At 44.1% G+C, this 9533-nt stretch overlaps 1 pseudogene; it reads left to right on the top strand.

Annotated features, from left to right (window-relative positions):
- Positions 1 to 4428: 4428 nt before the first annotated feature.
- On the top strand, positions 4429 to 9289 carry LOC123158785 (disease resistance protein Pik-2-like; annotated as a pseudogene).
- Positions 9290 to 9533: the final 244 nt, after the last annotated feature.

Below are 9533 nucleotides of genomic sequence, written 5' to 3'. Positions count from 1 at the left end.
GATTCTACATTTTCGTCCAACGACTTGCCTGATTATTCAACAGAACCCCCCCTAATCTAGTTGTTGTTCATGGAGGTGATGCCCCTGCGCGCTCACAGATCCTGGAACAGAACCCGACCAAGGGACATTGTCAGGACATCCGCGAGCTGATCCGACGAGCCAACATGCTTGAAGACAATCTTGTTGTCCTCGACACACTCACGGATGAAGTGATAGCGAGTCTCTATGTGCTTGCTCCGATCACGAAACACCGAATTCATGCTCAGCTGGATCACTGAATTGTTGTCGATGAAGATGATGGGCGTGTCTGGCTCCTCGTGGAACAGCTCACCCAGGAGCCATGCCAACCAAATTCCGAGACAAGCCATAGTTGTTCCGGCGACATACTCAGCCTCACATGATGACAGCAAGGTGATCTTCTGTTTCTGAGATTGCCACGCAATGGGGCTCTCTCCCAGAAAGAACAGAGTGCCGGTGGTGCTCTTTCGGTCGTCGATGTCGCCGGCAAGGTCGGAGTCTCTGCAGCCAATGAGCTACAGACCGAAGCAGTTGCGCTTGCAGACGAGGCCATGGGTACGCGTCCTCAACACGTACCGCCAGTGGCGAAGCCACACTATAGCTGTGCAGTCAACTTACTACACAACTTTTGATCAAAACCTTATAAATGTACAAGTAAAATTTCATCGATAAATTCAGAAATACTACAAGATTTGGAGAGGATTATAGTTGACATCACAGGTTTATAGTTTTGGCACCGCCACTGCGTACCACTGGTCCGCAGCAGATGATTGACGACACTGAAATGTTCGGCCGTCAGCTTCTCCATGAAGAGGCTGGCATAGCCCACAGCGAATGCGATTTCTGGCCGCGTGTGCATCAGGTAGTGAGGCTGCCGACGACAGAGCAGAAGAGCGTGGAGTCGACCGGTGGGCTACTGCTCTCCTTGTTGAGCTTCAGGCGGGTCTCCATGGGCGTGTGCACGGCCTTGCACCCTGCTATGCCCGCCCCCTCGAGAAGCTTGTTGACATACGCTGACTGACGCAGCGTGATCTTGCTACTTTTCTGACTGTACTTGATGCTGAGGTAGTAAGTCAGCAAGCCCAAATCGCTTATGCGGAATGTGCCCACCATCTCTGCTTTGAGCTTCGCGATCTCCTCCCGTGAGCCTTTGATACGTTCATTTTGCATCATGATTTCCTACTATTATTTATAGTGTCTTCTGGTGCTCGGTGGGGTGGTTATGGAGGGCAAACCATGTCTTTCTCTGTGCAAGAATTTCCTAGGCTACAAGATTTAGAACTTCTCAAGTGTGTTTCCCCTGACTGGAGGATGGAAGAGGGGACACTGCCAAAGCTCTCAACCCTGGGGACTTGCTGAGTGCCGAAGCATCAACAGACTCCCTGAGTGGTTTGCTGCATATTCCACCCCACGTCAGTTTAAGACTGATTTATATGTCTAAGATTTCTAGAAATGACGATACGTGGAAGGAGTTGTTGTGGAAAGGATGCGTGGTACGTACACCCAATACATAGATTAAGGAAATATTATTGTTTGGAATCAACCAGCTAATGCTACATAGTTTCAAGGTCAGATCACTAAATTAAGTTATTTTACGTTGCACATATGTCTGATTTGTGCAGTTCGAAGAGTGCCTTTGTTAATTATGGAGGAGGACAGACATGTTTCATACTTAAGACGTTCAGACAACTTGCTTTGTGCTGTTTTTGAACAGTGTCTGAAAGTCTAAGACGTCTTATAAAAACAAACAGAGGTAGTACTTCCCATGGTAATTCCCTGATGTTATTCCCCTGCGATATACATACCGCACAAGATTATCGAAATAAGAATGTTTCTCGCATGGGTCGATCCCTCAATACTAGCTAGCTATAGACTCTTCTACATGTAAACAAGCAGCTAACTTCCAGCCTGAATGTAATATCAAACTATCTCTACTCCTATAAAAGACTTGGTTGATGATGATGGTGTGTCTGTCATCTGTCATTTCTGACCATTAGATCTGCATCTAACGACCGTGAGGCATGTTGTGGCCTTTTTGCAACAACATCGCACTTCTCTGCTCTAATTTACAGAAAACCCCTTAGTATCTTCAAACCAACCACATTCCTTTCTTACCTTATCAAAACAGCCTAAGAAATATTTTTTGAGTGAAACATGATATATTTTTAGTGATATATGTATATCAAAACTAGATTTTTTTCTTTCAAATTTGTGAATATGTATTATTCTATTTTGGATCCGTTGCAACACACGGGCACATAACTAATCGATACCCTCCACACATCAAGCCCGTTACTATTTAACATCGAGCTTCTCGGTCCACACCCCTCGCATCGAGAAACGCAATGCAAGTTTAAGGAGCCCAACGCTGTTGAGCTCATGCGCCAAGGTGACCTCGATCAGTGATCAGGGACCCCCTGTCAACAACTAAGCAGCGCATGCAGCTCAGCTCATAGAAAGATGCAATCTCATTTGCACTTACAAAAACATCCACTTGTAGATCTCAAGAACGAATCATCAGGACGTACGTTATGGCTTCATACTATCGTATACTCCCCCCTAATCAAAATATAAGACGATTTTTGCAGTTCAAAAGATAGAAACAAGCAAGAGTGAATCAATCAATACTCGACGCAAGTCACGTGGATGGTGCAGAATACAATAGAAACCTGTGCAGAAGGCACGCATGCTCCTCGATCTGGACATAGCTTTCACTCAGGTCTTCATACCAGCAAACGCACTCGTCCACCCAACTAGCTGAACCAGATCGAAGACCCTCTGTCCCTTCTTGCTCATCTCCCTGGCGCCGACGCTCGTCGCGTCTTGGGGTCTCTCTCCTAATTGCGAGATCAGCGGCTTTGATGATATCATCATTACACTAGCTCAAGGGAGCTTCATTTGAGTCAAACCAGAGAAGAACAAATCTTCTGCTGAAGGAGATCTGAGCGGCGGTGATCCACCTGAAGGAGAAGACCCTCCTGCGCCGCGCAAAAAAATAGGTTGTTTTGAAATGAATAGTTGATTTTAGTCACACTGTATAAAAAACTAAAGTTACAGATTTGATGACTCGCAATAGAACCTTTGCCATATGAAGTGCATCCACGTTGCCAACAAAGCCCTCGCTATTTATTTATTGAAAAAAAAGCCCACTCTATTTTTCTTAGCCCCCTCTGTTTTTCTGCATCACGTGCTCACAATGAATTTATTTTGCCCCAATTACATTGAGCCCCTAACTCGAATCCATTAATCACATTTACCCCTAATATTAAAGTTTGCTCAGATTCGTCCCTCTGCCCCTCTACACACATGACACTTACATGTGGAACCTACCCCATAAAAAAGTAAAGAAAAACTCTCTCTCTCTCACCCTCTCTCTCACTTACAGGTAGACCCAACTAAAATAAATAAAAACTATTTCTCACAACCTTTCTCTCCTTGTGGACCACGGAACCCACTGTCAGGGTCAAAATTGGTCCACATGTGGTCAGGCAAGGCTTGCGCGGCTCGGCCGGTGGCCGTTGTCGATGAGTGGCGGCACGCCGACGTGTGAGGACCAGGGGCGGGCTCGGGGTGGTTTGGTAGACAATGTGGAGGTGGCGGTCGAGGCGGATGGCGTCTAGGGGTAGCGCGCCTGCGTGTGAGGACCATGGGGGGGGGCTAGGGGCTGTCTGGCGAAGGGTGTGGAGGTGGCGATCGAGGCACATGGCAGCCGACAGCGATGCCATCGAATGAATGTGCTCTGGTTTATATGAAAATCCGCTGTGTTCGCATGAATTTTGTCCGGTTAGTTGAAACAGTGTTTAGAAGGTATGCGAGCATCGTTGGATGGCCGGCTCCCGTATCCTTTTTTTAGGCGGCTCCTATATCCTTGTCTGCGAACAGACGCAGAAGCAAATTTACAGTTCTGCGTTGGAGATGCACTTACTATTAGTTGTCTATATGCTTAGACACAAGGACAAAATAAGGTAATCACTTAACTCTGGGCATTCTTGTTTCCGTTGAAGCCTCGTACAACTTGCTCCATTTGATATACAGGCGATCGTACTATGAAACTGCCGCCCCACAAACGAACATGTAGACTTGTCCTGTTGCCGAGGCATCTTCACATGTGGATACTCAGTGACCTAGGATGGCACCACTCACAGCTCACGAGTCTCTCTTAAAGAAGGTAAAAGAAAACATTGAAGCCTGGCAGGTTGACGCTATCGTTGGAATCGGAAAAACGGTTCACCTTTATCGGTTGATGAGCCACCCGCGTGCACGGCCCAGGAATCACGCGCAGGTTGTCGTGTTTACAGACACTTCACAATTGCTTTAGATCGACCCTTTGTTTTGCATTGAGCATTCGCAGTCCCAACTCCATCACAGTTTTCACTCCCACAAACTCATAGGAAAAAAGAGAGCCAAGCCATGGAGTCCACGGTGCTGAGCGTGGGCAAGTCCGTGCTGCACGGAGCGCTTAGCTACGCCAAATCTGCGGTGGCGGAGGAGGTGGCTCTGCAGCTAGGAGTCCGGCGGGATCAGGTCTTCGTCACCAGAGAGCTGGAGATGATGCAGGCCTTTCTCATGGCCGCGCATGAGGAGGGGGATTAAAGCAAGGTGGTCAAGATGTGGGTGAAGCAGGTCCGTGATGTGGCCTACAATGTCGAGGACACTCTTCAGGATTTTGCTGTCCTCCTGGATAGGCACAGGAAATCATGGTGGCGTATCCCCCGTACGCTGCTGGATAGGCGCCATGTGGCCAAGCAGATGAAGGAGCTCAAAGACGATGTCGAGGATGTTAGACAAAGGAGCATGCGGTACCACCTCATCAAGGGCTCTGGCTCTGGCTCCAAGCCTGCCGCCACCGGTGGGCAATCTGCTGTTCTAGGAGAAACCATGTCTGGCATCGAGGAGTCAAGGCGGCAGCGGGAGAAATCAAAAGTGAATCTTGTCCGATTGCTCAACAAGAGGGACAACAATAACCTCAAGGTGATTGGGGTGTGGGGAACAAGTACTGTTGACTTTGAGATTGAGGGTAGTACATCCATCATCAAGAGGGCCTATGATCATTTGAAGAGACACGACAAGTTTAATTGTTGTGCCTTTATAAGGTTGATGTCGGCATTCAATCCAATGGGGTTCATCCAAAACATCATTAGGCAGTTATATGTAAGCCTTCTTCAAGAGTCCAAGCAAAGTGAACAGGCATCAATGGAGGCCCAGATACTGAGGAGAATGCGGGTGAACAAGGAAGAAGAAGATGATCTCATTGACGAGTTCAAGGGATACCTGAAGGAAAAGAGTTATCTGGTTGTGTTGACGGATGTCTCTAGCATTAAACAGTGGGATCAGATAAAAATATTATTTCCACACAACAAGAGAGGGAGCCGAATCATGGTTTTCACACCACAAGTTGAAGTTGCAACTTTATGTGTAGGTCATGAGAGCTTAGAACCAGAGCACAAGCAGTTGTCTTCTGATGAGACTCTTTATGCTTTCTACGAAAAGGTAATATTATCATCTGCTAACACTACCTCCGGGTGTTCTTCTGGTTTGTTCAATTCACACATCAAATTTGTGATTTCATTTGTACTGATAGCTTGATTAATACTCCCTCTGTCCCAAATTAGTTGTCTTAGATTTGTCTATATATAGATATATAGATGTATCTAACAGAAAAACGTGTCGAGAAACATCTGTATCTAGATGTATCTAACACAAACACTTGTCTAGATACATTTGTATCTAGATGTATCTATACAAATGTAAGACAACTAATTTAGGACAGAGTTAATAGTTCCCAATGCATATATAAACATTTATCTTATCCATGTTTTATCAATGTTATATAATTTATATGGTTCTACACAGTTAAGGTCCACACAATGTCTCTAATTAAGAGGTAACTAAACTCCTTGATATTCATACATATTTTGGGAACTTCTGGAATTTTACAGTTTCCGGATTTAAAAATAGACGTGCATATATATATACTTGCTTCCACCTAAACAACTGAGTTAATTATGCCTTCCGTTGTCTTAATGAATACACCATTGAGCTGCAAATTATAAGGATATTATGTGTGTGGCTTGCTAGAGATAAAAGAATAACAAAAAGTATCATGGAGAAAAGAAGACATCAAGTAATCATGATTTGTTTGATTGTGTATAGGGTTATCCTGAAGAGGAAATATCACCGGAGCCAATGCCAAGCCCAAATGCGACAACTAGTGGGACCAACAACTCCATGGACAGAAATAGCATTACTCGCATCGACACGATGGTGTTTGCTGCTTTGGAGGAATCTCAGCTCATCGGGCGAGTGAATGAAAGATCTGAAATCATCGAACTAGTTTCAAATAAACATGGACAAGAACTTCAGGTGATGTCATTATGGGGAATGGGTGGTCTTGGGAAAACCACACTATTCAGAGATATATATCAAAGCCAAGAGATCAGTCAAATGTTTGAGGCACGTGCTTGTGCCACTGTCATGCGTCCTTTCAATTGTGAGGAGCTTCTTAGAAGCTTGGCAATGCAGTTTGGAAATGTGACAGATCTGAGAGGTTATTTAGATGGAAAGAAGTACTTGATTGTTCTCGATGACATATCATCTGCTGCCGAATTCAATGCCATAATACAACATTTTCCCAAAACAGCGGGAAGTTGCATCATAGTCACCACAAGGGAAGAGAGTATTGCTAAGCACTGTTCAAATGTGGAAGGAAATGCACGGAAGCTCAGCACCCTGAATTATGATGACGCTCACATTCTTTTGATGAGGAAGGTATAAGCAAAGTAGCATTATGTTCAATTAATTATCTTTTTGTTAGTCCATCTTGTTAAAATTAGAGTGTCATTGGGAACCTATGTGGTCAGAAAAACTCATACAGATACATAATATCTTTATGAATATTTACATCAAATAGATAGAACTAAGTGACTGCATGTTGATGCTGATAAATAAAAAGTGACATCTATATATAACTGGTATCATGCAATACATCCAATAGTAATAGTTAAGTACAGGAGTATTACGAGGCATTAGACAATGCCATAACTTGGTGCATCATTAATCTGTAATTTTAAAATTAGAACCTGCCCAATTATTGGTGTAGATCACTTTTTCAGATCGCCATGGAAGCTATATCCTCAAGAATTCCTGGCCTCTTTTCTAAGTTCAATAGTGTTTATGTGAAATAGCAGGTCTCAGAGAAAAGGGTGTTTTTCATATTATGGAAAACCGTGTTTTAATGTCATCAGTTGTTTTATACTTTCATATTCATTATATGTGAGTAAAAAAATCACGTCTAGTGTATATTGATTTGTATTGGATTAATGTAAACTTGATTTGGTAGACCAACTTGTTTGTTAAAACGATTTCAACAATGCTTTACACACATATTCTCAACCGTAAGCTAGGTAATTTGTTACAGAGGTGCATTTGCAATACTTTGTTTTCCTATGCTGAGAAATATTATTTTCATAAATCTCAGGTATTTAAGGAGACTGTAAATTTGGATGATGAGCTAGTTGAACAAGAAGAACTGATTCTGAAGAAATGCAAAGGGCTTCCTCTTGCAATAGTAGCTATAGGTGGATTTTTGGCAAACCAACCAAAAACAGCTCTAGAATGGAGAAAGTTTAATCAGCATCTTAGTACTGAGTTGGAGATGAATCCAGAGCTTGAGACCATAAGAGCAGTTCTTCTTAAAAGTTATGATGGTTTACCCTATCATCTTAAGTCATGTTTTCTGTACCTGGACATCTTTCCTGAAGACCATGAGGTTAGCAAGCGACGGTTGGTGCGTCGGTGGATTGCGGAGGGTTATTCAAGGGAGATGCGTGGATAATCTGCAGAGGAAATGGCTAGTAGCTATTTCATGGAATTTATAAGCAGAAGTATGGTCCTGCCATCTCAACGATCAATGTATAGTAGAAAAGGAATTGACTCATGCCAAATCCATGACCTGATCCGTGAAATAATCATCTCAAAGTCAATGGAGGAAAATCTTGTTTTAAGGCTAGAGAGAGGATGTATCTTGGACTGCCAAGGGACTGGACGTCACCTCGTTATAAGCAGCGATTGGGAGGGAGATCAGAATGAGTTTGAGAGTTCAGTAGACCTATCTCGCATAAGATCATTAACAGTGTTTGGGGAGTCGAAGCCATTTTTCATTTCTAAAAAGATGAGGTTGCTGCGAGTGCTAGACTTAGAAGGTGTATCAGGTGTATTTGATCATCACCTTGTGCACATGGGCAAGCTTCTTCACCTCAAGTACCTTTCTTTGAGAGGATGTATGGAAATTTATTATTTGCCAGATTGGTTGGGTAATCTCAGGCAACTTGAGACACTGGATATTAAAGGTACACAAATATTCAAGCTGCCAAGGACCATCATCCGGCTTAGTAAGCTACGACATATCTGTGCTGGGGCAAACATTAGAGGCTGTGGGGATATGTCAGATGTAAGCAGGCTGCGCAGTATGTGCAGTATGCCCTTATTCTCTATGCTTTGTTGCCTAGCATGTTGCAGACCTCAGTTTCTCGATAGGATAATGCCTAGAACTGGAGCACACTGGAACAGGCGTGATATATGCACTGCGCTCTGCTGCGGCCTGATGCCTGCTATGCTAATGCGTCTAAGTGTACATGGTGTTACAATTCCAAGTGGGATCCACAAGCTGAAAGCCCTACAGACACTGGATGCAGTGAACATCGCAAGGCGGGAGGCCACTCTAGATGACATAAAAAGACTCGCTCAATTGCGCAAGTTAGGAGTGAGTGGCATCAACAAGACAAACTTGGGCAAACTGCCCGAATGGATCATGGGGCTGAAAAATCTCTTGAAGCTGAAGCTATGGGGCTCCAGGATATTGGAGCATGATTCTGACATGCAGGTCTTAGGCAAGCTACCCAACCTGACCTTCCTGAGTCTACGTGACAAGTCATTCGTGGGCGAACAGGTCCACATCAAGTTCCATAGGGAGGAATTCCCAAGTCTAGTGGTGCTGGAAGTCTATCGGGAAGAGGAGGTCAAATCGTTTGAGTTTGAGGAAGGAGCAACCCCTAAGCTTGAGCTGTTGCGATATTGTGGTGATCCTTCACAGTGCATCGCCAGGTATTTTCTTGGGCTACAATATCTCCCAAGCCTCAGGGAATTCATGCTCAGCGACTACTATCGCCACTATAGGAGTGAACACAAGGATGACTTCCTGGGCGACTTGCAGGCCCAGATTTCCCAGAATACAAATCGGCCCGTTCTGAACCGTGCTATTAATTTCCGTTGAACCGGCGATGTAACCCGCACATTTGTGTAGATAAGATGTTATTGTAACATTGTTGTGTTTGGTGCTTTTATGGGGTATTTCATCTCTTGCAACTCTTTATCCAATTTGATTTGTCGAGACATTGGATTTGGTATCTCATCACTTTCACTCCTATATATAGAAGGCGTTGGAAATCCTCAAAAGAAATTATGGCCACTGATTTACTACATCGGCATGTTACAATCGATGGATTTCCGTAACACTG

This window comes from Triticum aestivum, chromosome 7B (assembly GCF_018294505.1).
Source record: "Triticum aestivum cultivar Chinese Spring chromosome 7B, IWGSC CS RefSeq v2.1, whole genome shotgun sequence".
Lineage (NCBI taxonomy): Eukaryota > Viridiplantae > Streptophyta > Magnoliopsida > Poales > Poaceae > Triticum > Triticum aestivum.
This window is presented reverse-complemented; position numbering and strand designations above follow the sequence as displayed.